This window comes from Aulostomus chinensis, chromosome 17 (assembly GCF_037954235.1).
Source record: "Aulostomus chinensis isolate RoL2024-O1b breed Wild chromosome 17, RoL_Achi_v1.0, whole genome shotgun sequence".
Classification (NCBI taxonomy): Eukaryota; Metazoa; Chordata; class Actinopteri; order Syngnathiformes; family Aulostomidae; genus Aulostomus; species Aulostomus chinensis.
The window spans coordinates 2,410,001-2,436,516 of NC_141336.1; the positions used below are offsets into that span (position 1 = coordinate 2,410,001).

Consider the following 26,516-nt stretch of genomic DNA (forward strand, 5'->3'; position numbering starts at 1 on the left):
TATATTTTTTCATTTGCAAAAGTTGAAACTTTCCATTGGAATGAGCAGGAATAAGCTTTGGGGGTGATTTGGAATGTGTATTGAAACGTGCAGCTCAGGCTATGAACACAAGTGTTCCAGAGAGTCAGGTCCCTTTGAGACTGTTGGGATCAATAATTTGATCAATGACATTTATGTCACCTGGATATGATGAATTCAGCACTGATGTTTTTGTTAATCGATGAAAAATTCTCCTTACCAAGTCAGAAATGTCAGTTTTTCAAAGTGCACTGCAAATGTTTGCATGCATACCCGCGAATGAAAATCCAAAATGTTTGTATTTTTCTGAAGAAAACAAGCAAAATGCTGTTTAATCACTTTGAAATGACCAGTTTATTTCCACCAATTCCCATGGAAAGTTTCCCTCATGGTTTGAATATTCCCACAGTTTCGGGATCCTTCATACAGAGACACTTAACAAAGCTCAACCTGCTCTTGGGCTGTTTTACAAGCCGTCTACATCCTGGGAACCATGTCCAGCTTCTGAACGGCTGCTGGCCACATGGCCAAATGGGCACTAATGTGGTTAAGGCAGCCGCCAAATAAAAGTTTTGGGATATGGCTGCTTGGTTTTAGCTCATTTTCTCCCACACAGTCTGCCATGGAAACTCTGGCTATTGTGTGGAACAGCCAACACCTCTCAATCTGATGTCAACAGCATCACTCACAAAAACACAAGCATGACCCTGGAGGACGGCCTGGCCCGGGTTCACAAGGTGAGCTATCCATCAGACAATCAAAACAGTGTATGATGCTGTGTGTGTGTGTGTGTGTGTGTGTGTGTGTCTGTGTGTGTGTGTGTGCGCGTCTCAACACAAGCACATGTTGTAGCCTGCAGTAGAGCGAAGTGTTTGGAAACAAGAGGAGTGAGGGAGAGGGAAAAATATTGCTTCATCCCTCACTCCCGCTCTCTCATTACACACTCATTTATTTAGGTCATATCATATTTGGGCTCGCTGCAGCGCCAGTGACAGGCTGTGTGCCTCCAGTCTGCAGAGTGAAGAGGAGGAGGAGCAGGAGGAAAAGGCATTTGTCTGCTGCTCTGGACTGTATGAAGCAGCTCATCTTAGGACTTTCCAATGTCTTAGGCTCTTATTTGGCGTAAATGCCGTCACCTTGACAACCATCACCAAGTGCAAGGGGTTTTTCAACACATCTTCAAGAAAACTAGTTTGTGATTTTGGGAGCAGTGTCATGTACTTCTGAAGTACCTTCACCTGACAGTTTGAGTGCATTCACACTGACACGTTGGCCAACAAGTGGTGCACTATGGGTGCTTGGTTTGTGTTCTAGTTGTTGTCAAAAAGTTGACTGTGAAACGCTCAACACTTCTCTACCTCAAAGGTCGCTATTTTGGCTACGTAGGAGTGGGAGGAGCCACCAAACTATTTTTAAAGTTATGAAAAGGGCAGCTAAGGAAGCTGCTGCGACGCTTGCAACACTGCACCATACCAGTCAACTACGAACGTTCAGCTGCTGCAACTTCACCAAGCATCATCATTCTAACGGAGTCATCATCATCCGAGTTATCATGTGGCACAAAACACTCCCAATGCCCACGATTAGCACACACCAGCGACTTTGTTCAACTGAATGCGCCAGCTGGTCACGCTCGGCACTACAGGAACAAGCGCTGAACCAGAAGTGTTATGGTTTGCTTCAGTCCAAATCAAAGTGCTGCTGGATTACTGAGCGTACAGCTGGATTACGACAACGCTGCACTCCAGAGTTTGGAAACTCGCGTGTTCTAACTTCCAACTGGAGTTTATGTGGCTGGCTCCTTCTGCATCCTGGAGTCACAAAGAAGTGCAGCAGCTGTGAGAACTTATTGAGAGTGCTTCAGGGTGCTTTTAGGGTGAGGTATCACATTCATAAGGGGGGGAGCAGATGATAACTAATTTTCAACACAACTCAGAAAAGGCAAAGCGAATCCCAAATCCTCCTCCTAATTTACTACATGCTACTACAGGCGCACGTCACTCTTCCTGCTGGTTCTGTGCAATGGATAATATGTTGGTAAATGTAACCTTCCAATGGAAGTAAATTCCTCGGTTTCTGATTTATTTCAATTGTGGATCATTACAAATACGCTTTGTTTTAGTAGTCACACGGTGAGTGACAAGAAAACATCTATAGAATAAATGATGCATGAAAAAACTGACAAACTATTGATCACAAAAAAGGCGCACTGTTAATCGTTTTATCGTCTGACTCGTAATCGCATTACAACAATTATAACAGTGAGGTGGCCAGAGATTCCCACCCCTAGGAAGCACAGGCTTTAACACAGCCTGGTTTAGAGGAACAATGTTGCGGATGTAAGCAGGCCCTCTGATTACTGTGGTGCGAGGGTATCGCTGCTGGCTGAGGTGAGCGCCACCCGTCACCATTATGATTGGCTAACTGAAGTACAAACACTGCACAGCGTTTTTTTTTTCTCTGCTGTAGCAGAGTGATAACAGGCCGGGCCAGACGTCTCTCCTGTGTTGGCACAACGCAAATCTAAAATGTGACCAGAGAGACAGACACTGGGAAAAGACTTGTTCTTCAATTCTACAAAAACAGTTCTTTCACAAGCAACAGTATGGACATTCAAACTGTAGCGACCGGTGGTTACATGTCTACAGGACTATCGATAGACAATTCTCACCCTCTACTCTGGAGCGCTCTCCGTTTTGTTTATCTATTTTTTTAAAGGTCAGTTTTGGATATGGTTTGCTGAAGAAAGACTGCCAGTAGGTTGTTAGGAACAACTTGAGATCACGTAGCCTGATTCAGACTCAAGTGAAGAACGTGCACCAGGCCCAGGAGCACTCACCAAATACTCTGAGATTCATGTCACCGACCTCGTAGGCCAGTGGTGGTTCAGTAACGACCCACAAGGTGGTCTCACAGCACCTCACGAAACTCACCGCCTAATTCAATGACGCTACAAACGGCTCAGAAAGTAGCGGCACAAAGGTTCTCAGGTCCTCAGCCTGCAAGAGTGTGAGAGCGAAAAATGAACACGCATATTCACATGTTGACGGGGAAGACAGCAGTGTGTCTGTTTATGGTGAATGTTTGTGCTCAGCCAAGCATATGCAAGTGGGTGTACAACATATGCAATCATTTGCAGGAATGTGATGAGAGTTCATGTAACATAACATGTTCAGTGCTTGCAGGGAATCAGAGGTCCTGGCATGATGATAGCAGTGTTTTATGCTCCGAGGGGGCCAAAGTGCAGCTTAGAACTACAACTGTAGTTCTTTTTAACCCTTGTACCCTTTTCTGACTGAAACACTGACCCAAGATGAATCTACATTTGCCTTAATCTTCCGTACCAGCAATTCTTAACTTTGGTAAAGCACACACTGTGGAAGCAGGCCTGAATGCAATGCCCATCAAATTAAAAGAGATAACACTGCACCCTGGCAGGGCTGACCTGGACTAGCACTGATCATCTGACACAACTCCTTGATCTTGCTTTGGACCTGAGTACACTCCTAATCTGACACTACTTAGCTTTGGTAGGCCGAGTGTCTATAAAAGGTTTAGTAAATAGACCTGATAAACCCCAGCTTTATTTTTGGGTTATTTTGACAAACTCTGCCATTGAGTCCAAGTGTAAAGAAGGGATGTAAATTGCCAAACATTACAGAATAGGTGCACATTAGCTGTAAGTGCCATCATCAGGCTGCTCAGTGTGTGTGGTGTTGACATGATGGTGAACAGTGACAGGGTTCCAGACTCGGCAGCATGGCCCGGTGGGGGCCACTGAGCAGCGAAGGGGAAAGTCTGGTTCTGGCAGGTGGGTTGGCATGGGTCATGTGCGGTGGGTTTTAACCCCTGAATTGGGCCATGAGCCAGAAAGAAAGGCAAGAAACATGAAAATGGAGCCACTTTACTTCACATAGGGAGTGGAGACAAAGAGGTAAAAAGCAGGGGTGGGGGGGGGGGGGTAACTGAAATGGAGAAAAGTATGAGGTTGAAATAGATGGAGCGGCGTAGCCGAGGCAGCTGAGAGGCAGGAATACTGAGGCAGGACCAATCAATTAGTAAACTTTCTCTAGTTGGAATTTGTGGCAGACTGCACCACCACTGCAACCTTATGACCTCAAGGAGGGGAAGCAACAAGGGGATGGATAACAGGAAGAAATATGGCAAAGTCATCGGTTTAGGACCACTGTAGGCAGAGTGTAGTTATGGTGTACTGAGGCAAAAAATCAAGACTCCGTTTAAATAGAAAGAATTCTTGTCTTTGGACCAAGAGACAATAACAGCTTATGGCACAGGAGCACCATCTCCCCACTGAGAAACGTGAGTCATAACCCTTCTTCACATTGTAATGTGTTCCTGCACATATTTCAACATGTGATGTTGAACCCCAAGCTCAGGGAACATCGGGCTTAGCAATGTACTGAACATGTCGTGTCCATGTTGGTGATTTATATTTGAATTAAAGCCACTAGAAAAAGTATAAAAACTAACTTTTCCATTTTGAATTTACCTGTGGGTTTGAGATGGAGCAGAACAGAAGAACAGGTGTTTCCTTCCCGTCTGCCCTCATTCTCTCACTCACGCCATTGACTGTTGTTGTGTCACTGTCCATGGTGCAGCCGAACCAAATACCTCAGTGATTGGCTGTTCGTGCGGGGCTCGACAGCGCAAGCATTTCACTCGCATTTCTGACTAAAAGTGGATGTGTTTGAAATGCAAAACTGCACTTGGGAGCCGATGTGCAAGTAGAAAAACACGGCCAAATCACCCACCACTTTTTCACCCAACAAAGATGAGTGTCACAGGGCTGACCAATGCTCGCCAGTCCGCCACTGCCTCCATCAGGCTCCACCTGCGATGCTGTTACGTCCATCCTCTACGCAGCAGGTTTTGGTCAGCAGGCACAACTGAGACGCATTATGGCCGTGCCGTAGCAGCCGAGCTGACCGCAGCACACGTGACTTGGCGCTCCATGGAGGACACACAAAAATTGCTTTTGACAGAAGGTGCATCATGATGCACACAACTCGTGGAGTCAGACAGGAGTACCCAGAGGAGTGACATGGGGAATCTGTCCATTTTCAGAAAAAAAAAAACACTCGGTCCAAATACTTTGGCAGCACGGTGACACAGTGGTTGGCACTTTTGCCTCACAGCAGTAGGAATTAGCATGTGGGTTTCCCCCACCATCAAACATATGTATGCTAAGTTTATAACTCCTGTCAGTGCCCCTGAAAAAGGTGCTGGCAGAAGATCTGGAGTTGGTCCCTGAGCGCCGCCGGTGACCCCTGATGGGTTAAATGCAGACATTTTGCTGAATGCTGTACTTGTGACAAAGAACTTCTTCTTCTTCTTCGAACTCTTCTAACAGGCAGGAAAGGACAAACAACAAGCTCTACGTACACGTGACAGAAGCACAAACCAAAAGAGAATTATCAAATCAGCAAAGTCTGAGCAACTTCACAAAACTGCAGGTAAAATCAACACGCATTGATGCTGGAGCTGTGAGCGCTACAGTAACACCCACATGTCCGAATGCTCAAAACTCATGCCTTGTTTGAAAATAAATTATACTGGTTGGCTTGTTAACAAGTCCCCCAGGTGCTTTATTAGGTAACATTGCACCCAAAAATGTCTTCATATGCTCCCACCACATTTGCTCTTTGGGGAAACGTAAGCGTTAAGCCCTGTTGTGCGTGACCTAATTCTATTTATCAAGATATATGATCTGAAACATGGATGGCACACTTTCATCCTACCACAGTGAAGCTATTGAACCCTTGAACAGTTTTATTACAGTTCTTGATGAAGTGTCTCTGACCGAAACATCAATAATACTGCTACTGTCCAGGTCTAGACTAACCCCTGACTTTTACAAATGCTTTTTTAAAAGAAAATAACATTTTTCTCAAAGAATTATAAATTCCAGTGAAACATAGGCAACCAAGTCTGTGAACTTCTATTCAGGAGACACTTTTTACTTTGTATGAATAAAATATACATAATTAAATGGATATTTACAGTACAAAACTACAAGCTGCATCACAGGGCGCAAACACAGTTTTATTGACCGACAGCCCAGTTCATCTTAATCCACCAACATTCCAGAGGTGGGCTTTTACAGCCTCAAAACTGAAATACCCTTACACTGACCATGTTAAAACTACAACAAAAAATGGGGTGGGGTAGAAGACAGAGCAGCACAGAGAAGCTGGAAAATGGGAGGGGGACTGGGGAGGAGAGTCAGGTGGGAGGGTAAAGGCTTTGGTGTAAGAAAGCAAAAACAGCCCTGAGCCCTGCTGGGGCCGTCACAGCTCCTGTGTGCTGCTGCGAGCTGCTCTGGCTGCTCAACCAGCAGTAATGAGGACAATTACACAAGTGCCATTTATACGCTGCCTGTGTTCATCTACACAAAAACAAGCAACAGTGAATGAAGCATGGAGGACTATCACATGCACTATCATCAACATGCTCACGGTGCTGAGCACTCAGGCAACTGTGGTGGCAACCACACAGAGAGGATGTGTGTAAAAGACAAGAATGGAGGAGACAGCAACACAGGACAGACCGACACTAAAGAAACCAAGACAAAGAGAAATAACAGTGTTTTTTCCTTCCATCTGTGCTGCTCCTTGGGAAGTGGGGAGAGAGGAAGTGCCGCTACTGGCCCTGGATGTAACAGTATTTGAATAATCTCTCCAGGAATGGAAAACTGATTAATCCTTGCAGAAGGATCTGAGGGATGAGCACAGCGGTTGGGTTACAAAGAGGAGGCAGGGGGAGGGAGCGAGAGACTAGGAGAGCAGGCGAGCGTGAGAGCTGAAGACCAAAAGGGAGAGAATGACCAGCAATTCAAGACAAAAAGCCCCACTGTCTCCTTTCATGGTTGGGCCCACCACTGCGCCATCCTATACTCTTCATCCTATTTACTGCTCTGTTCAGGGGATTGCATGAGTTTATACCTGGAGATCAGCAGGGAGACAGACTCAATCACTGAGGCCAGAAATCAGCAATGCAGAGCACGCCAGGCCAGGCCAGCCCATCGGCTGAGATGATGTTATCGTGGAGCAAGCTGATTTGGGTGTTGGTGCCTCTGTTCTGCCCCCAAAAGGCCTTATGAAGAGAGAATTTGAAAAATGCAGTTACGGTGGTAATCCAATTTTCCAGACCCCGGTTTGTGCTTTGGCATGCCTATGTAAAATGGGTGCCGAAAGAAAACGCACTTCTGACAGCAAAAGCCTCAAAATGAAAGCCAGGTGAAGCACAGGATTCTAAATGTAAGAGAATTCAATGTCTTGGTCAACCTACGAGACCAAGATCAGGTTCAAAGGTCACGAGATCACGGTGGTCCCAAGAGATCCATGAGAGCATCGCAAGCTACTTTCTGCCTGGTTATCCTGGGTGATGACGTCAAGGAAACCGTTTGTCAGCTGATCTGTCTTTTGGTTTTGGAACTGCAGAATTCACAACATCATCGCTCAAGGCACCAATCGATTTCACGACCGCTGACACTGACGTTCACCATCCAAGTAACAAGAGAAAGGATGTGTGTTTGGGCGTCCTGCTGTTCGCTTTGTTAATGCTAACCCCTGAAATGTGACATTCTGGGTCATGTGCATCAGGAGCAAGTTCATTACTGTATCACATTTTGGCACTCAGGGCCAATTTGGTGAGTTGACCCAGATGGAGGAACTTCAGTGTCACTGGACAGATTCCACAGCTGCATGCTGTCATTATTAACTGTAAATAATTGGCATCTGTGGAAAATAAGCAGACTTCTTTTTATTTTTTTTGTCTGCTTTTATTTTGTAGAGGTTTCCACTGTTAATAAAGACATAATTAACTCAGAGAATCCAACTTAAGCAACAACAAAAAAGCCCAAAATGGAGCCAGGTTTGTTTTGTCTAAAGGTTCACATTCAGTCAGCACTTTGAAAACATGCAGGGAACTGTGACGATGGTGGTAACAAGTGAGACAGCCAGTTAATGATCCTCAGACAAATAAACGTCTGATCCCGAGTCAAATGACGATGGCCATAAAGCGTGTGTTGGAGTGCAGACTCAAATACGTGCTGAAGGACATTTGTCACGTAGAGCTGCAACAACCCATCGATTAATTGAGAGAAAATGTGTTGCCAGGCATTTAGATTGCCATTCGTTTCACAAAATTAAAAAAAAAAAAAAAAAAAAATCAAAAATTTGCAGGTTCCAGATTTTAAACAAAAGGATTTTGTGATTTTTTTGTTTTTAGTTTGTTTGTCTGCAGTTACAACAGATAATCAAGTGTTTGACTTTTGGACGGACAGAAGTGGTAACCTGACGTTGGGGCTTCGAGGGGTGAGTCTTGTGTCCATCAGATGAATCCAGGGTGAATTGGACTGATGGCTGAAAGCTCACGTTGAAGTTGTACTTGTTTACGTAGTCAAAGACGCCTAAAGCATCCTGCGGTCTACTTTTTAGTTGAAACAACAGCATTTCAGTTTCACACATTCCAAGTCTTAGAGGAAGTAAAGTCACAACCTGGAGCAGGAAACAGACCTGTTCTTTATCCAGTTGTGACCCTGTGGCCAGAATCACTCTCGCTCCACTCACTGGTAGCTCGGCTTCTAAACGAAGCCAAGCAGCACCGTTTTTCTGCGGCAGCCATATTGAAGAACTGATTTTACACACTTAGTAGGCTTGTTCCGTAGGCGATTCGATCTTTCATCAACAATTGAATGGATGACCATTGTTTTGACCTGCTAACTACCTCACTTCATGAGATGTTTTTTTTTTAAAAAACTTTTTAATCTACACACCACTTCATGCCTTTAGAGATCTTGTTTCAAGTGGAGCGCAGTGCAGTTTGACAAATTAAAGAGGTTAATCCTTAATTATTGTAAATTTCCCCACTGTGGGACGATTAAAGGTTTATCTCATCTTATCTTATGACCTGGATAAACGTCAACCACCATGTTGCTTTTCCATTGCTGACACCCCGTTTCTCTGATCGTGTGACTCCTTCGCAAAATATCTCACAACAACCGTTGTGCACTCGAGCATCTCGTGCTGCCATGCTTGTGTTTTACAACTTCTGCAAAAGCTGCCATTAAGGAGGACCAGCATTAGCTGTGCTAGACTGACGCAGTTAAGCAGCCTTGGAGGGATGTTGAGTCCTCAGGTGTGCAAATAAATCAGAGGTCTGCCCGGCTTTCACGAGCACACATTGTTTAAAAGCTTGCAGATGGGCTGTGTAGGGTCCACAGGCTCACCTTTGGCATCTGGCTAAAACCCACATTAATCCCCAAACGGAGACTCCGCTTTATTCCTCACCACTAACTCAACTTCTCTGTCCGTTATGCTCGCTGCCCAGCAGTGATGTAACTCCTCTCAGCCCTCGCGGAACTGGATCGTAGTCCTCCATTAAACAGGATTGGACGGTCTGAAAATAGAGCCCATCACAATACTCTGCTTCTTAGGACACTTTACTTGAGGAGGGGAAGATATTTTTCACAGCTACCTTTTTGCCCCAGTAACCATCAATTCATCCACTGACACTCGTGTCCACACTGTAACTCAAGCACCTTTCACCAAACCCTATCACTTCAGCATCTGAAGCTGGATGAGGGAGAGAGGGAGAGAGAAGGAGGGAGAGAGAAGGAGGGAGAGAGAGCTCAGTACAAATGGGTGGTTGTCCGTAAAGGAAGGAAATCGTGGGAGTAGGAGTGCTTGCTACTGTTTGCATGGCTCACGAGCAGCTTGCCTGCCTGCCACTAAATCATTTCTGAGTCCTTCAATCTGTTCCCTGCCCCCAGCGAGGCATGATGACCCCCGTTTCCTGAATATGACACGGCTGACCGGGGTACAGGTCGAGACAGAGAATGAAAATTGGACCCAGACTGCTGCAACAGGGATATTGAGTTACTCTCTCCCACCACCTCCCTGTGCAGGACAATGAGTGGATCTTGGGTTTGTATATGGTCATGCGGGTGTTTGTGTGCATGTATCTAGGAGTGGCCAGGCGTGGTATTAAGAGGGCCCTACCCAACAGCAAGTAGAGCAGCCAGACAGCCATTCAAAACTGGGAGCCAGGCATCCTTTAGGGCAACAGCTGAGGCTGAATATAAATGGCAGTACCCTGGCACTGGGGGGTGGCAACTGGCACTCCACTGTCACTGTATCATCTCCCCTCAGGCATGCCCTGGCAATGATTCACAGGCCGAGTCCACAGTCAGGCTCTGGCCTCGTTTCCACCACATGGCCAGACAGGGACTCAAGCAGGCATCCTTAACATTTGTCACTTGCTGCTGCAAACTTATGACTGCGAGCACAATAGGGAGGTACCCACTCTGTCTCTGTGAGGCCATGAGTAGGGATGGCTACTGGTCTTAATTGGTACCAGTTCATGATTGGCTCAGTATTGAGGTACCGATAAGCTCCTTAACAATCAGTGTTCATGGCGTGCCACGTTAATTCAATCTAGTGTAGCTGGCAACCGAACCCCAACGATGCTGAAGCCGCTGGTGTCACACAGACGTGAGTAGCACGTCAGAAAGTTCCACCATGGCTTTGAACTCCCTCTCTCTCAGCAGTTGTTTTAAATCTGAATGTAGCTGGAATCACAGCACAGTAGTGTGATTGGCGGTTTATTCAGGTGATGTCACAGCTATGAAATCACAAGACATCAAGAAAAGTCGGGAGGGGTGAAAAAAATTCTCCTTTTTTAAGCATTCAACGAATATTCTGAGACACTGAGTTGCCAAGTTTGTTGCCTTTTTGTTTCTTACAGTTTTCCATGTGAAGTCGTTACTTTCTGCAGCAGAATCAGTGTCATGTCAGAGAAGTGTCGTATCAATAAACAATATTGGTACTGATATCAGTACCAATAAAATCCTAATAATACCCATCTCTAGCCACAGTTACCACAGTCACTACTTTATGTGAAGTTAGAAAAGGTCTTATTTTGTTAGTCTGATTACATTGGAAACTTAAAATACATGTAAACAAGTAAATCCTTTTGAAATCATACTTTTAATCCAGACTAGCATAACTAGAAATGAGGGTGGGAATCAAATCACTCTGGCATTTTTACTTCAAGTTAGCTTCCTTGCATCCTGCTCCTGAAGAGTCAGAGGATGTAACAAAGTAGCAGATGAAACAATGCGTTTCTGGGCAGATGGGGAGACAAGTTAGATGCTGACTCAGTTTAAGGATTTGTTCATTTTTTTCTTTAATAATCCTTTAATTTAAGCCTGTTATCACACAGGGGGGCTGATTGCTAAATAGTCAAATATGTGACCCAGAAGATTAACCATGAAAAAATGATCGCTGCCAGCTGAGAGGGGCAAACTCCTCTGAATGTTCTGGAGGTGAGCATGCATCCGTGAAGACGTGGGTTCCTCCCTGTTCATAGTGGGACAGCAGCATTGTCGCAGCTCAACTGCAACTGTGCATGTAAACCCACTCAGGCAGTTTCTACCATCACGACTGACCTAACACAGCCATGCGTTCCTGATTCCCCAGCTGAGAAGAATCACTACTGGACTCCAGCGATGAGCCCATTGCGGACCGATGCCTAATGTGCTGGGAGGTGATCACTCGGACTCAACTCAAGCACGCCGTCCCTGACTGTATGGAAAGTTTGAGTAAACCTTCAAGCAAAAAAGCTACTCATGGAAAGCATGTTTACTTTGTCCCCTTGATATCACTCACATTACATAAACACACACACACACACACACACACACACACACACACACACACACACAGAGCACAACTGCAGGAAAGAGAGCCTGAAAACAAATACGGAAACACGCTTGAATAAAACTTCACCTGCTTTTCCTCCACATTACACAAACACAACGGATGAAATCCCACTCTCCCCAGTGAGAAGACCACTAGATTTCCTCTGTATTAATCCCTTATTCTTAAGGAACCTCGGGGATCATTAGGAGAGAAGTGGATACGTGGGGTAACCGCGTAAAATACTGCTCTCTATTCTCTCTCAGCACAGCACTGACGCGGGGAAATACTGCCCCTGTTACATATTCACCAGCAAAGTGCAGTTAATACGTGATTTATTAATCCCATTGAGGGTTGGCTCACAACAACAAAAAAAGTGAGCATTATCACTGTTAAAGAGTCTCTTGGGAACAGAGCTTGTCGAAGATGGTCGTGTATATCCTCAGGTTGTTTGTGGAGATATAAACAGCAAACTAATCCATCAGAACACAAGTGATCGCTGACACTTCCTGCATCCTAATCCCACGGCGATTGTTTGGACTGAACACTGAGCCTGGAGAGTCTGCGTGGCTTCGTGAGAGGGTAGAGAGACTATCACACTTGAGAACACTGTTAAACTCGCACACACTCCATGAGGAACCACAAATACATCTGGGTAGAACCCTGAAAAACATCTAATTCAAAGGTTATTTCCCTGAGAAGAATGGCTTCAGTTGTGTGGTATCCTATCCAACACAGGCAAGAAAGACACACCGTCTCTGTCTAGTTAAACAGGTCTTGTTGTCCTAGCCAGCGCTGGTTAGCATGCATGACAGGCACATAAAACCAGACAGGCACCAGACTGCTCTTCCTGCAGAACTGCTGATGCAGAAGAGAAAAATAAAATACCAAAGATAGTGTTGTCTACACTTCAGTGACACGCTCTAAAGAGTCCACGGACATTCCTCGCTCGTGTGTTGCTTTGAGCTGCAGTCATTACTATTCAAACACTGTCACAAGTCAGACTCTGATCTTCCCTTTTCAAAATGAAGCCATGTATGCTTGTGGGGGGGGGTTTGTAACAACTGCTCATGCAATGTGCTTCAAACTTGTATTTTTCAGGTTGTAAACTAGCACAGTGTTGTCAGACTGAAATGCAAAAACGACCATGCAACAATAGTGAGTCACAATCCCTGGCTGCCATACCACCTGACCCCAAGACGCAGCGTTTTGAACAACCTTAAGTTGTATGTGACGGATCGATTACACTCTCCAGAGTCTCCTTACCAGTAGGAGCCACATAATACACAAATTATGTGAAATAAAAAAATATTAGGCCTGGCAAAGTTTAACCTCTCACGGCCGAGCTGACATTGAACAGAAGCAGAGTGGAGCGTAAGGACGAGTGAAGACAGAGGAGGACAATTTCCTCCTTTTTGTTTGAGTCATAAATAAAAGCCGCAAAGTTAAACGTTACAAAATCCCATCAAAAAATCCTCATTTAAATGTCGCACCTTAAGGTATTCAGGTATTGGAGGCCGCGTTCAGTGGGTGTAGATGATAGGAAGATAGGAGGGAACCAGGTGTTTAACTTAACGACGCAAACTCTGAAGCAGGTCTAGGCTTCATTCAGCAACCCTCTGCATCACTCTCCCAACATCAGCTGAAACACTGATATAAGTGAAGTACAACTGCGAAAGACATGGTGGATTTGCTCCGGACCATAGGCTGCCTCTGTTTTACATCAATTCTCACAAATTCTAGTGAGTACAATCATGATAAATGGCAGCAATTGCTTTCCCTCTACTTTTAACCTAAAACACCAGCCACATTAGCGCCTTTGCACTGTGCCACCGAGACAAAGTGATCCCAAAGTATTTCTTAAATGGCCCCAAATCATTGGAGGTTTCTGCCGGTCGTCTTCCCTCCAGTCCTCTCATCTTTCACCTCTCCTCTCTTGCACCTTAGGCGCTGACTTGCAGCATCAGCAGAGGGCACCCACGGACAAACGCTCAGCTATCATCAACACTGGTTAAACCTGCCGACTGTTATACGATCAGGACTCTAAAAACAAAACAAAAACTGGTTTTAGAAACAAAGACAAACTACAAAGGAAAATCATCGGAGCCAATTAACTTCTCCCCCAAATGCGGCAGCTCCGAGCCTGTCCGGTGGGATTCAACAGGATGGGGGGTGTTTTCTCTTCCCTGTGTGGTGCTCATACAGAAAGAGAATCTTAAATGGAGCCGTCAGTGGCTGTTAGCAGCCCTTTTAGGAATTGCTTTAATGTGGCAGCGCCGTCACGGCAGCTGCTGGGGGTGACTCGAGCCCACATCCACACACAACCTCACCGCACTTCAAAATTCTGCACAGCTAATCGCAGCGCTTCTAGCTTAAAAAAAACAAACTCTGAAGTTTTCCAGAAAGGCACTGGTATCATCACGCCTGTTCAGGAAAATAATCACATGGCTCGCTGAAAATGGGTCAAGACTTGTCACCCTGGTAACCAATGAAACGACAGAGGATGTCATTCTGTGCATCAGTTCACTTTATCAGACAGATCGTAGCACGCACACACATCCTCCTCGCTCGCCTGCTGTCACTCTGGGCGCTGGCAGCAGTATGCTTGCGCTCAATGGTAGAAAATATGGAGAACCACCATTTTAAGGTTGACGCTGATGGTGAAATATGTTTACAATATTGTTGCCATAGAAACATGACACCTATGTGAAGTGTTCTTCTCATCCTTCCCAGACCCCTGAAACCACTTTCCTCAAAGAAAAACAGAAAAAAACATTTTTGGATGATTTGTTAAAACTGGTGAGTGAAGTACAGTATAAGTGAAGTATCATCCAGCTTTAGCCCAATAACGAAGGTGGCTTATGTCACAGCCAATAAAGGTAATGAGAGCGTGTCACGGCCGTTCACTGTGTGATGAAGGCCTCTCATTCTTCTGTGTCATCATCATCATCATCATCATCTAGAGGCAGCTAAAGGCGAAATGTATTCCGCTGAGGGTTTGAAAAAAAAAGAAAAAAAAAAGTGCTGCTGGTTTCTAGTACTGACACCCACTTTGTGCATCACAAACAGCACACACTTGAGAACATATGTGACACTTATAGACCTGCCCAAAGCCAGAGAAGTGACAGACAGAGTAGCACAGAAGCAGAGACTGAGATGGAGGAGGTGACAGCGTGAAGATGATTTGAAAGCAGATGAATAAAATATTCCATGAGAGATGGAAATTGGAAAATAGAAGAATCAATATCAGGCAGGAAACCCACGCTGTGTTTCCAGCTGTAGCGTCAGTGTCAATATCACAGTTTATCATTCAAACACCACCACGTGGTCGCGTGCTCGTTGGCACCAACTGTGTGTGACTGAAACCCAGTTAACCACCAGAGTCAGGAGACTTAAGTCAAGGGAGGACACTTCGAAAGGCCTGTTTGACGGGCAATACTTCACTTTAGGGTTGAGGTAAGAATTAGGCTCAGGTTAGGTTTGGTAAAGAACCAGAGAATTATTATGTGTGTGTGTGTGTGTGAGAGAGAGAAAGAGAGAGAGAGAGAGAGAGAGAGAGAGAGAGAGAGAGAGAGAGAGAGAGAGAGAGAGAGAAAGGGAGGGAGGGAGAGACACAGCATCGAGCAGCAGTTGTGACGAGAGGATGGAGGAAACAGGAACGTCATGCTGAGCGAACAGACATGCATTCATTACACTGCCCCCCTGAACTGGCTGAGACACAAAAAAAACACACACACAAGGTGCCAACATGAGACACACACACACACACACACACACACACACACACACACTTTAATTTTCAACTAAACTATGCTGATCGGTCCTGATTAACTGTCAACCAGATATTGGAGTGGAGACGCTGCTTTTCATTCATCTCAGAGGAGGAAAGAAGATTCAGGAGTACCAGGACTCCACGTGACGCAATGCAGGTCGTCCTGACGTCAGGCGCCAGCCAACCAAACCGGTCTTGTGAGCGCACATGTAAATGGAGCTGGAGTATTCATTGCAGCTGTTGAGCTGCTGACTTGTTTCAGGAATGCTGTTCACGTACCTGAGCGCAGGTCTTCTTGTGTCTTGGTTGGGCTATTTGTCAAACGCAGAATGACTGCAGCATAGTAAATTGTACCACAGATTAAACCAGACAGCCACTGCTACCTGGCTGTTTACCCAGCAGATTTATAGTGCAGCTCAGGCAGGGCTGGAACAGGACTTCATTTCTAGGAAATGACATTGCAACTTAAATCCTAAAGATATATGGTGTATGTATGCATCCCCAAGTAAATAATATGGTTCTGATTAGTACAGACTGAAGGCTGGAATTGTGTTAGCTGTGGAGCTCAATTAGATTAGTAAGAACAGAGAACTGCATCTGGAAATACAGCGATGCAGGGCTGTCAACAAATACTCTCAATTCAAATATGTCATCCATCTGGAGAGGAAAAAAACAGTTGATTGTGAGGGGGAAAGTAGCACTGCTGCAGCTGTCTGACTGGTAAGCTGCACTGAATGCAACACGGGGGTCACATGACGTCACTTTCATTGATTAAAAATGAAACCGAGGATGAAGGAACAGCAACTGTGTGAGCAGACGAGTCGGCAGCAGAGAGAGGGATTCACACCCCATGAGTGCAAACCTGTCTGGTGATAATACCCGAGTCAGAGTGAGGCTACTGATATAGACATCCTGTGACAAAACAATATTCCAGTACCATAAGATCAGTTCAGACACACATCCTACATGTCTATCTTTAGTAGGGTTTGAACCAAGAAACAACTTCTCATGATATCCCGTTTTCAACAAAGTCCCGGCACAAGTTAAGAGCCCACTACTATCAGTGAGCGCCAGAATCATGGGCCCAGTACTGACTCAAGTAGGCGGATCTGTGAAAATGCAGCCAATCTATTGGATTTAAATCTGTGGCATTGAGATTACACAACGCAGACTTGGTCATGCATCAGCAGTTCGCTGGTAGACCAACAGGCTGCACCCTTCAGGGTTAGGAGAGCTGCTAAGGCCAGGTTTGATGGTGCCTCCCATGTGAAAGGAAGATCCCGGTCTGTGAGGTACAAAGCTGATCAACTAAACACTGGCATCAGTTCAGCCAGTCAGTCAGGTGGTGGTCTCCGTCTCTGCGGCCAAAAATGGGAATTTTCTCCACCCTCAGTCAGCATGAGGGTGATAAAGAAGCAGGACAGCCGGAACAGGACCAGAAAAACTACACGGTGTTGGACACCATCAGGGACTGAACTTCATACATTGTCCGAGGATTTTGAGTTCTACCCATATTTCCACATCCTTAAACTCAATTTAACAAAGATTTATTGGAAAGAGCAAGGAGAGGACAGCCCTGCCCAGTCTTCCTAATGAGAGAAGCAGAGATAATTAAGCCCCAGACATCGAGCATTTCCCTCCTTGGCCAACGACCGTGTCTGGGCAGGCTAGTAGACAGACGAACAGCCATGCAGACAAGCACTGCAGAGCATCAGAGGATGGAAAATTACCAGGGCTTCACAATCAACTGGGCACCTTTGATCAGCCGGAGCCCAGGCACCAATTACTGTGGGATAATCGGCAGTCCTCGGAGGCCTGACGAGCTGCAGGCACTGTGGGCACAACGGGTCAGTGACCAGCAGGCACAGGCCCGGTCAACAAGGCTCACAGCGCCAAAAGCCGAGGGTGCCCCTCGCTGAAATGCTGCATGAAGGCGGCCAAATGGACAATCAGCACAGCAAAGCCATTGTTCCCCTCCTGTCGACTCAGCACAGTGGCACTCTCACAAGCCAGACATCCCTTTCCGCAGACTGCTTGATGGTGGAGGAATGGTGCAATGGTGTGGAGCGTGTGAACCTGCTAGTTGGCATCTTGGGATTTGTCACACGTTTTCTCGGTCACTGCCATGAAACATATGCAACATTCGCAGAGCAAATGTGCACATGCTGCTTCACACACCTGCCCCTCTAATTCAGGGGAAACAAAAAGCTGCAGTGCTCCAAGCAGCGCTGCAGCCCAGCAAACATGTTCTGCGCCAGCCCTTTACACTGATAACACCTTCCTGTCCAGGTAGGAGGCTCAGCCACCTCTTCTACTCCACCATGTCTGAGAGGAACGTGGAAACAAAGTAAATCTACATGTGTAGCCTCCCCAACCAGTGGGACATTTTCTCCTTCACTAAGCTGCTTCTCTGAATGCAGAATACAGTCTTCAGCTCATTAGTAAATGACATCTTTCTTGGCAACGTTCGTGATTGATTAGGCGAGACAGCAGCACTGGCAACGGTGATGCTTCCTCTTCTATTGTCAACAATAACAGTGACGCAAAAGCCTCCATAAACCACAACAATAAATTTGTAGTTACCACTACAATGTTATAAACACAACAAATACATCAATACCATTGGGTTTGACAGTAATCACCGAATCTTTTGCCCACTCATAATCATAGAGTTATCTAACAGCAACACAGTAGCCAGTGGACATGGATCAGGAAAACTGCAGTTACAAAACAGCCAGTACCGATCCAAGTAGACCCGTATGAGCCAGAAGAATCCTCCCAGTACACCACGCATCAGCAGAAGAGTCAGCTCTAGAAGGAGGTGCAACACTGAAGGAAAAGAGCTTGTTTCTGAGATACCAAGGATGGAGCTGATACCAAGGATGGAGCTGATACCAAGGATGGAGCTGATACCAAGGATGGTGCTGATACCAAGGATGGAGCTGATACCAAGGATGGTGCTGATACCAAGGACGGAGCTGATACCAAGGATGGAGCTGATACCAAGGATGGAGCTGATACCAAGGATGGTGCTGATACCAAGGATGGTGCTGATACCAAGGATGGAGCTGATACCAAGGATGGTGCTGATACCAAGGATGGTGCTGATACCAAGGATGGTGCTGATACACAAAAGCTAAATTTATGGTGTATTTCCTGATTTAGTCAGTCGACATCTCAGAAATTAAAGAGAGCGTTTAAGCAGCTCCAGTAGCATGAGCTAACATGCAGAGAGCGTTTAAGCAGCTCCAGTAGCATGAGCTAACATGCAGAGAGCACTACAGCAGTAGCATTAGCTAACATGCAGAGACCACTACAGCAGTAGAATTAGCTAACATGCAGAGAGCACTACAGCAGTAGCATTAGCTAACATGCAGAGAGCACTACAGCAGTAGCACGAGCTAACATGCAGAGAGCACTACAGCAGTAGCATTAGCTAACATGCAGAGACCAGTACAGCAGTAGCATTAGCTAACATGCAGAGACCAGTACAGCAGCAGCATTAGCTAACATGCAGAGACCACCACTACAGCAGTAGCATTAGCTAACATGTAGAGACCACTACAGCAGTAGCATGAGCTAACATGCAGAGAGCACTACAGCAGTAGCATTAGCTAACATGCAGAGACCAGTACAGCAGTAGCATTAGCTAACATGCAGAGAGCACTACAGCAGTAGCATTAGCTAACATGCAGAGACCACTACAGCAGTAGCATGAGCTAACATGCAGAGAGCACTACAGCAATAGCATTAGCTAACATGCAGAGAGCACTACAGCAGTAGCATGAGCTAACATGCAGAGAGCACTACAGCAGTAGCATTAGCTAACATGCAGAGAGCACTACAGCAGAAGCATTAGCTAACATGCAGAGACCAGTACAGCAGTAGCATTAGTTAACATGCAGAGAGCACTACAGCAGTAGTATTGGCTAACATGCAGAGACCACTACAGCAGTAGCATTGGTGAATAAGCAGAGACCACTACATCAGTAGCAGTAGCTAACATGCAGAGACCACTGCAGCAGTAGCATTAGCTAACATCCAGAGAGCACTACAGCAGTAGCATTAGCTAACATGCAGAGACCAGTACAGCAGTAGCATTAGTTAACATGCAGAGAGCACTCCAGCAGTAGCATTAGCTAATATGCAGCGACCACTACAGCAGTAGCATTGGTGAATAAGCAGAGACCACTACATCAGTAGCAGTAGCTAACATGCAGAGACCACTGCAGCAGTAGCATTAGCTAACATCCAGAGAGCACTACAGCAGTAGCATTAGCTAACATGCAGAGACCACTACAGCAGTAGCATTGGTGAATAAGCAGAGACCACTACATCAGTAGCAGTAGCTAACATGCAGAGACCACTGCAGCAGTAGCATTAGCTAACATCCAGAGAGCACTACAGCAGTAGCATTAGCTAACATCCAGAGACCACTACAGCAATAGCATTAGCTAAATAATGAAAGCCAAACTGTATCCAACCACATCACAGCGGCAGGGCACAGCCACCTTGCTCCTCTCGCTCCTGAAGACTCTCCTGCTTTCCCCTTGACGTCGCTGTCATGGTCTTTGCATGTTTCTCCTGCACCTCTCCTACAAGTTCCATACTGCCCTATTTCTGAAAACAACACAACTGTTATTAGACTAACTCTTTAGCAGTGTGCTTTTACCAGCGCCAGCAAAACTAAAAAAAGACATCAAGACGAGTCACAAATAGTCACACAATTCAATTCTTAAAAATATGCTGTGCAACCATCCAAACATCTCCTAAGGCAAGCATTCAGTGTTGTCTTATCAACCTTCCTTGGATAGAACAAAGCATAAAACTGAAATTGGGAGCAGTTCTCATTTTCTTGCCCTGCGGCCACGATAACCTTTAATGCACCGACTGCCAAGGGTACTCGCCGTGGGAAAAGGTACCAATATGGCCAAGCACCAAGATACTTCCTTTCTTTTTTTTTTAAATCAATATTCCAGCTCTTCATGTTGGTTTTGGGGTTTTTTTGGTCAAAAAAATGATTCATCTTTCAGACATGCTAATCTTGATGTAAAGGTTTCAATTCCTCTCTGGCCAACTGAGGTGGATGGAAATGTTCTGCTGCCCATCATAGGGATGGAAGCCTGCATGTGAGCCAACACGGGGAACTGCAGGCACAGATTGGGGTTCTAGTCCATGAAATCTGTGTTGTGAGTTGATTGTATTTTTTTTTTTGTTATGCCTGTATCAGTTCTTGCGAGAGCGTTTGGACATGTTGCTTCCTGCTACAGCTGAGAGGTCTGAGATCGGTGTATTATAACAGTCTGACTGCGTTAAAAATGAATGAACTCGGCCGATGTGGCAGAGATGGAAGAAAGTGAGATGGATGTGACAGCAGCAGTCACAAATACACTCATTTCAGCTGAGGGGAGGAGTGGGCTACAGCGGAACTCTGGTCCAGTACAGGGAGAAAATGGACCCCGCAGGCTCAAGAGGACATGAATATTATTTTAATAAACTGATGTGCATACATCAATAAAATCAGCTTTGGGCAGTGTGCTGCCAGAGGATGAGCTTCCCACCAATCTGCATGTTTGGTCAAAGACACTGATGACATGTTTCACAATGTGGGCTTTTGTCTGCACTGCAGAATCTTTAATAAACACTTTCATTTTGGCAAGCAAGGTCAAAGACTCTGAACCTTTTGTTGGGTCGCCACTGCATCGTCAGCTGCTGTGTGGTTACAGGGAAACCAGTGCCACAGCAACACTGATGCACATCCAGTATGACACACGTATAACAGAAATGATGCATGTATTATGGGAGGTGGCCTCAAGTCACACTCGTACATAAATTAGTGTTTAGACAACCACACTGAGACTGAGGCTGTGGAAGAAGAAAACCCTCAAGAAACAAACAAAACCCCTTCCATGGGGGACGACTGCACCCCAAATATGTCATTTCTGCTGTCAAGTCAGTAGCTTATATAATAGTTGTATGCCTGATGATAAAATAAGGGAGGAGTGCTAAAGTCTGTTCACAAGCTGCAACGATCTTAACCACAGCCAGTGGGAGGCTCCCCCATGAAGGGGGAGTAGTGACCCAAATCTCAGACGGTATCATACCAATCGTGGCTATAATTAAAGTACATTTTTATAAATCCACGTCTGTTTGTGAGGTGACACAAATACTTCAGCACAAGGAATTAACATGCTAGCTGGCAACGGTAGCTGGTACAAAGTTCCCACCCTGTGAGATACACCCCAGTCTCTCTGTCCAGGGTCACTCGTAATTAAAGCAGAGATCAGAGGGCTGAATAAAGCATGAGCTGTTCCAGCCCAGCAGGCTCAGGTATCATTCTATATAGGGGGACTGAGAGACAAAAGGACTCCCTGAGCCCAACACCATGCCCAGGGAGGAGTGATACAGACGCAACCTGAAAGGCAACTCCTTGAATACAGCGAGCAGCCCACACCTCACAGTTTGAACAGCTGGGCCAAGGTGAGGAGCTCAAAGCCCCTTGGACCTAATTAAGAGCTAAAGATATGGTCCCAAAGGGAGCACACTCTCTGAATTGCTTTCAAAGCACTAAGATACACCCATAATCTGTTGCTTTTCAGGTTGAAATGGGCGCTGACACAGCTATGAAGGAACAGCCTACAGGTACGAGGATTGTGGTTGAGGCTACGTGTTCTGCAGTCGTGTTATTGTTCTAACACAGAGATGCGTCGCATGCAGAACACAGAAGACAACAAAACTCGAATAAACAATGATCTGGTTAACATGGGCAGCCATTTGCTCAGTGGTTGTGGCATCACATTGATCAACGATGGGAACACCATGTGAACACTCCTTGTGCAGGATTCAACGCCGAGCCATGGTGTGTTTGAGGCGCCACACACTTCCTCCTCCTGAGGCTGAAAGCAGGGGATGAAGAGGTGAATTTCTTGAGAAATGTGCGTCAAAATGAGCTGATGGAAACCGGCTCAGGTTCCAGCTTAATGGGTGCCAGTGTCACCAGCCGGGCCGGGTCTAGACCCCAGCACCAGCAGACTTGTGGAACTGTGTCATGACAAAAGCCAGTTTGCCGGAACTGCAGACGAGTGAGCAAACGCCCTGTAAATGGTGGAGGTGCACGAGGCTCCTCCACCTTCATAGCTTCGATGGGTTTGTCATTTTGTCCACGAAGTTTCAATCTCTTAAAAATGGGATGGCCGACAACACCCCCCCCCCCCATTGCTTACCCTCATCAAAGACGAGTTCAAACCAACTCTGCAGTTACACAGAACCTATTTTAGGCTTCCCGTGTTGAAATGAGGTCAGCTGCACAGTTCAGATCCGGATTCTCAAACCTCCCGTGTGGTTGAATCTTCTCCATTGGATCTGGTCCCAATCAGCTCAGGACCCGGGGCTGCGTGAAGGTCTAAGTACAGAGGGTTTGGCCTCTCTCTGCTGATGCCTGAGCACCACCGGGCGTAATGACGCTCACTGAGGGATTGTTGGAATACCTTTCCCACCTTCCCCTGGGAATCACCCCATCTCTAGATCACCTTCTTGCTTAAACCACAGCAGAAAAGTTTATGCGCATTTGTAAAAACAATCCTCCTCAAGTCACACCGCTACCTAGAGAAGCCTCATCAGCGAGAAATCGCCAGACTGCAAGCAGCGCCTTCACTGAACCGTGATTTGGTGCGACCCCCTGGTGTTGAAGATTTGAGCAGGACGGCGACAGACAAATGCCACTACTGGACCTCCTCAGGCTTTGTGTGCGTGATGGACTCAAGTGAAACGGGGGACATTCATTCTCTGATAATAATGCCATTAAAGCAGGATGAGATTAGGTGTGTTTAAATCACGCCTTCTCGTGCCCTAAGCTCGCCGACATCCACACATACGATAAAGAGGTCGTGTTCTTAGAACGGCATCAGCGGTCCCAACCTATAAATGGTTCAAATCAAACCGCAGCTGAAAGTACATGATAATAGGAGAGGAGAGCTGGCGGCCAGGAGAGCCGCCGGCTTCCGTGTCTGACTCCTGTCATCAAATGGACATCGACCCTGATTCTGCTTCCTCCAGGTGTAGCTGGAAGTGTGGCAGCTATCAGGGTACAAAAGTGAGACACATTGATTGCTTCATCATCGCGCAGCAACCTGATCTACTCGTGTTGCGTCACCACCGGGTCTTCACATGCTCAGCTCGCAGCCAAGAAATCAATCATGCTTATGCGGCTTTTTTCATACAAATAAAATGAAGCACGATGTGCGTCACACCCCCCCCCCACAACAAAAGAAGTAGGTTTTGATGTTGCTTTTAAAAAAATCTCTTTTCAAAAAAAGAGCCTCTCCATTGTGAAGAATAGAGCGAACAAGCAGTGCTGAGAGTAGCACTGGTTTCACCCACAGCCGGGGACAGAGACTCGCTCCTGCACCCTCCTCCTCGCTCAGGCAGCTGACAGACTCACGCCGTGGGTTTGGCTTCAGAGCCGACGTGGCCTCCTTCGTTCAGTGCGCTGAGCAGAGCCAAGCTCCTCAAGATCTTCAGCAGCAAAACCAGCAAATCGTAAAGTCCTTCTGTCCCTTCAGACAAGCGGTCTTCCCTCAGGTGGCCCAGACAGATCCAATCCATCGCTTAGAAGCTGCTGTGAAACCCTCGAACCATTAGCCTACCAAGGGAATCACTCTGAATATTCAAGCTAATCATCCGTTACAGTTTTAGACTAAATTGTCATCAATTTTCTCTGGAGGAGTGGAACCATCAATAACAGTGAGTCTGGTGGGCCACGTGATGGATTTGTCACTGCTGTCTGACACGTTGGAGATGAAATGAAAGAATGATTATTCAGCACAATGAGCGCTGCCATCAGGGAGGCCCACGCTGGGCTAGCGGTCCATACCTGGTACCAGTTCTGCTTCTAGATACTGGAAAGCTGTGAATGAGTTTGTTTCTTCATTTCAAACTCTTTTCTGTTGTTGTTTTCTCGTCACTGACGATGAGCAAAGATGGAGGAACTTGAGCACAACTGGACATCCGACCCACACTCATGATTCTTTTCAAATGACCAACATCCTCCATTACTGACACGCGCCTCTCACAGATAAACAGCTCTTGGACTCAACTGTCAAACCTCACACCACCTCAGACAAAGGCTGGAGGGGGCACCCGAGTGGACCTGCAGCCGCGAGGTCCTGCACGAACGTGGGTGCTGCTGTGTCGATCACATAAGACACCTGGCTCAGGTGCGCATGTGCGAGGTGACCTGACCTGTGTGTTGATCTGATCAGGGACCAGAGCCCAAGAAGCAAACTCCTACCGAGTCCAGCAATTGAGCGAATCCGGGCTCCGTGACACAACGATCCAGACCGTGAAGACGGTGAGTCACGGTTTATCTTGGGGGAACCAACCTGTCTGCTGGCCGGCCGGCGGGCGCCGAGCAGCGTTTCTACTCCACCGGAATAATGACGAGGGTATTACACAACACATCCACCCGAACGTGACATCACATCTAAGGTGTCACTTCGTAGCCACCGGTTCATTTAGACGGAAACAGGCTCATTATCTCGCTGAGTAATGTTCACCTCTCAAAGTTGACCAGGTAAGTTGAGAATCACTAGCCACTTTCCTGCTAGCTACCTGGATTCCTGGCGCAGTCGGTGGGGTAGACCGGCACCTCTCCTGCCGGCAGAGCAGCGGCCTCCTGGTGCTCTTTCTGCTGTTATGTGGTCGGGTTTTCAAGCGAGCTACATGTCATAATTGGGACTGTGGGGGAGAAAGAAGCCTGGAAGCTAACAGAGCCGCGCCGCATCCGATAAACACAAGCTAGTGCTGCTTAGCCCGCGGAGCTAACAAGCTAATTACAAACCAGCGCCGGCCGCTTCACCCACCTCGTCTCGCCGCTGTCGCCGGGAAGAAGCCTCCTTGGAGCCGTCACCTATTTCTCACGAATCGTGCCTCACTACAATAATTCAAATTCCACAGAATGTGTCGGGAGAGACGCTCGCAGTCCAATCGCTTCAGCCACCGCCGCTGAATGGCTGCGACCCGGAGACTCAACCAAACCTCCTCCTTAGCAACGGACCGCCCCCGCGCCGCCTGATTGGAGGACGCCCGCCGCGTGGAGGTGATCGATGGGCGGCCGTGCAACCTCCATCCACCTGGACTTTTACTGCATTTCAGAGAAAATCATTCACGGGGCAGTGGCTGAACCGGCCCGCTTCTCACGGAGGAGCGCAGCCTATCAAAGCGGGCTGCAGGAGCTCCGGGATGACCCATTGGAAGATGCAGAGTTTGGAAGGATTAGTTTGTGTGTGAGGGAATTTGAATTAGTCACTCACATAGTGAACTAAACTCCATTCGTCATGGTGTTGAGCATAAATCCAGTGTTGTAAATTTAGTTTAGCACAATAAACTAAGACCGCTCCAAACATAAAGTCAAACCACACCGCACGAAGAAATAATCCCAGCCACAACTGTAACAATGATCGCAATCATAGTAATATAATAAAACACCCAGGACAACGCGGCAGAGTCAAGGAGAACACCGATGACTGAGACAGGCACCAGCACTGAGGGGAGTTCAGGTTCTCCTCATTTGATCCCTCAGCGCCGGTCAACAATGGATGCATGTGAGGTCGTGAGGGGGCGCGCTGGGTGGAGGGGGTTGAGTACAGTTTTGACAGCAAAGCACAAAAAAAGCAGCAGAGTAAACACTTGGTGTTGGAATATGGATTAACAGACTGTTACGGATTTAGCTCCAGCGCGGCAGTGCTGTTGTGTGTCACTCAGGCTGCGGATGAAGCTAATAAAAAAAAAGGCTGCAAAAAAAAAAGGCTGCCTAATTCACTCAGGCAGTCGAGCAGAGGAACGTTCTCCTGTTCCACAGGCTTGAGAAGATCCAGCATTCACAACAGGACGTCACAAAGGCAGGCCAGGCTGTCCCTGAGGAGGCCGCGGTGCGACCACAAGGCTTTGGAGTGAGACTGAGATGCACGAGTTCAACGAGGAGATGTGAGCTCTCGATCCAGAACCAG

General features: G+C 46.6%; 1 protein-coding gene across 5 annotated transcripts in view; it reads right to left on the reverse strand.

Annotated features, from left to right (window-relative positions):
- The window catches only part of numb (NUMB endocytic adaptor protein), a 50,450-nt gene extending 24,907 nt beyond the window's left edge, over positions 1-25,543 (reverse strand). For 2 of the 5 annotated variants that reach the window (XM_086182688.1, XM_086182686.1), the window contains exon 1: positions 25,371-25,541. The gene's annotated coding sequence lies outside the window, so the exon portion shown is untranslated. Of the gene's footprint in view, positions 1-25,370 lie in introns of all 5 variants that reach the window. The other 3 variants (XM_086182689.1, XM_086182687.1, XM_086182690.1) reach the window with 2 other exon arrangements.
- Positions 25,544-26,516: the final 973 nt, after the last annotated feature.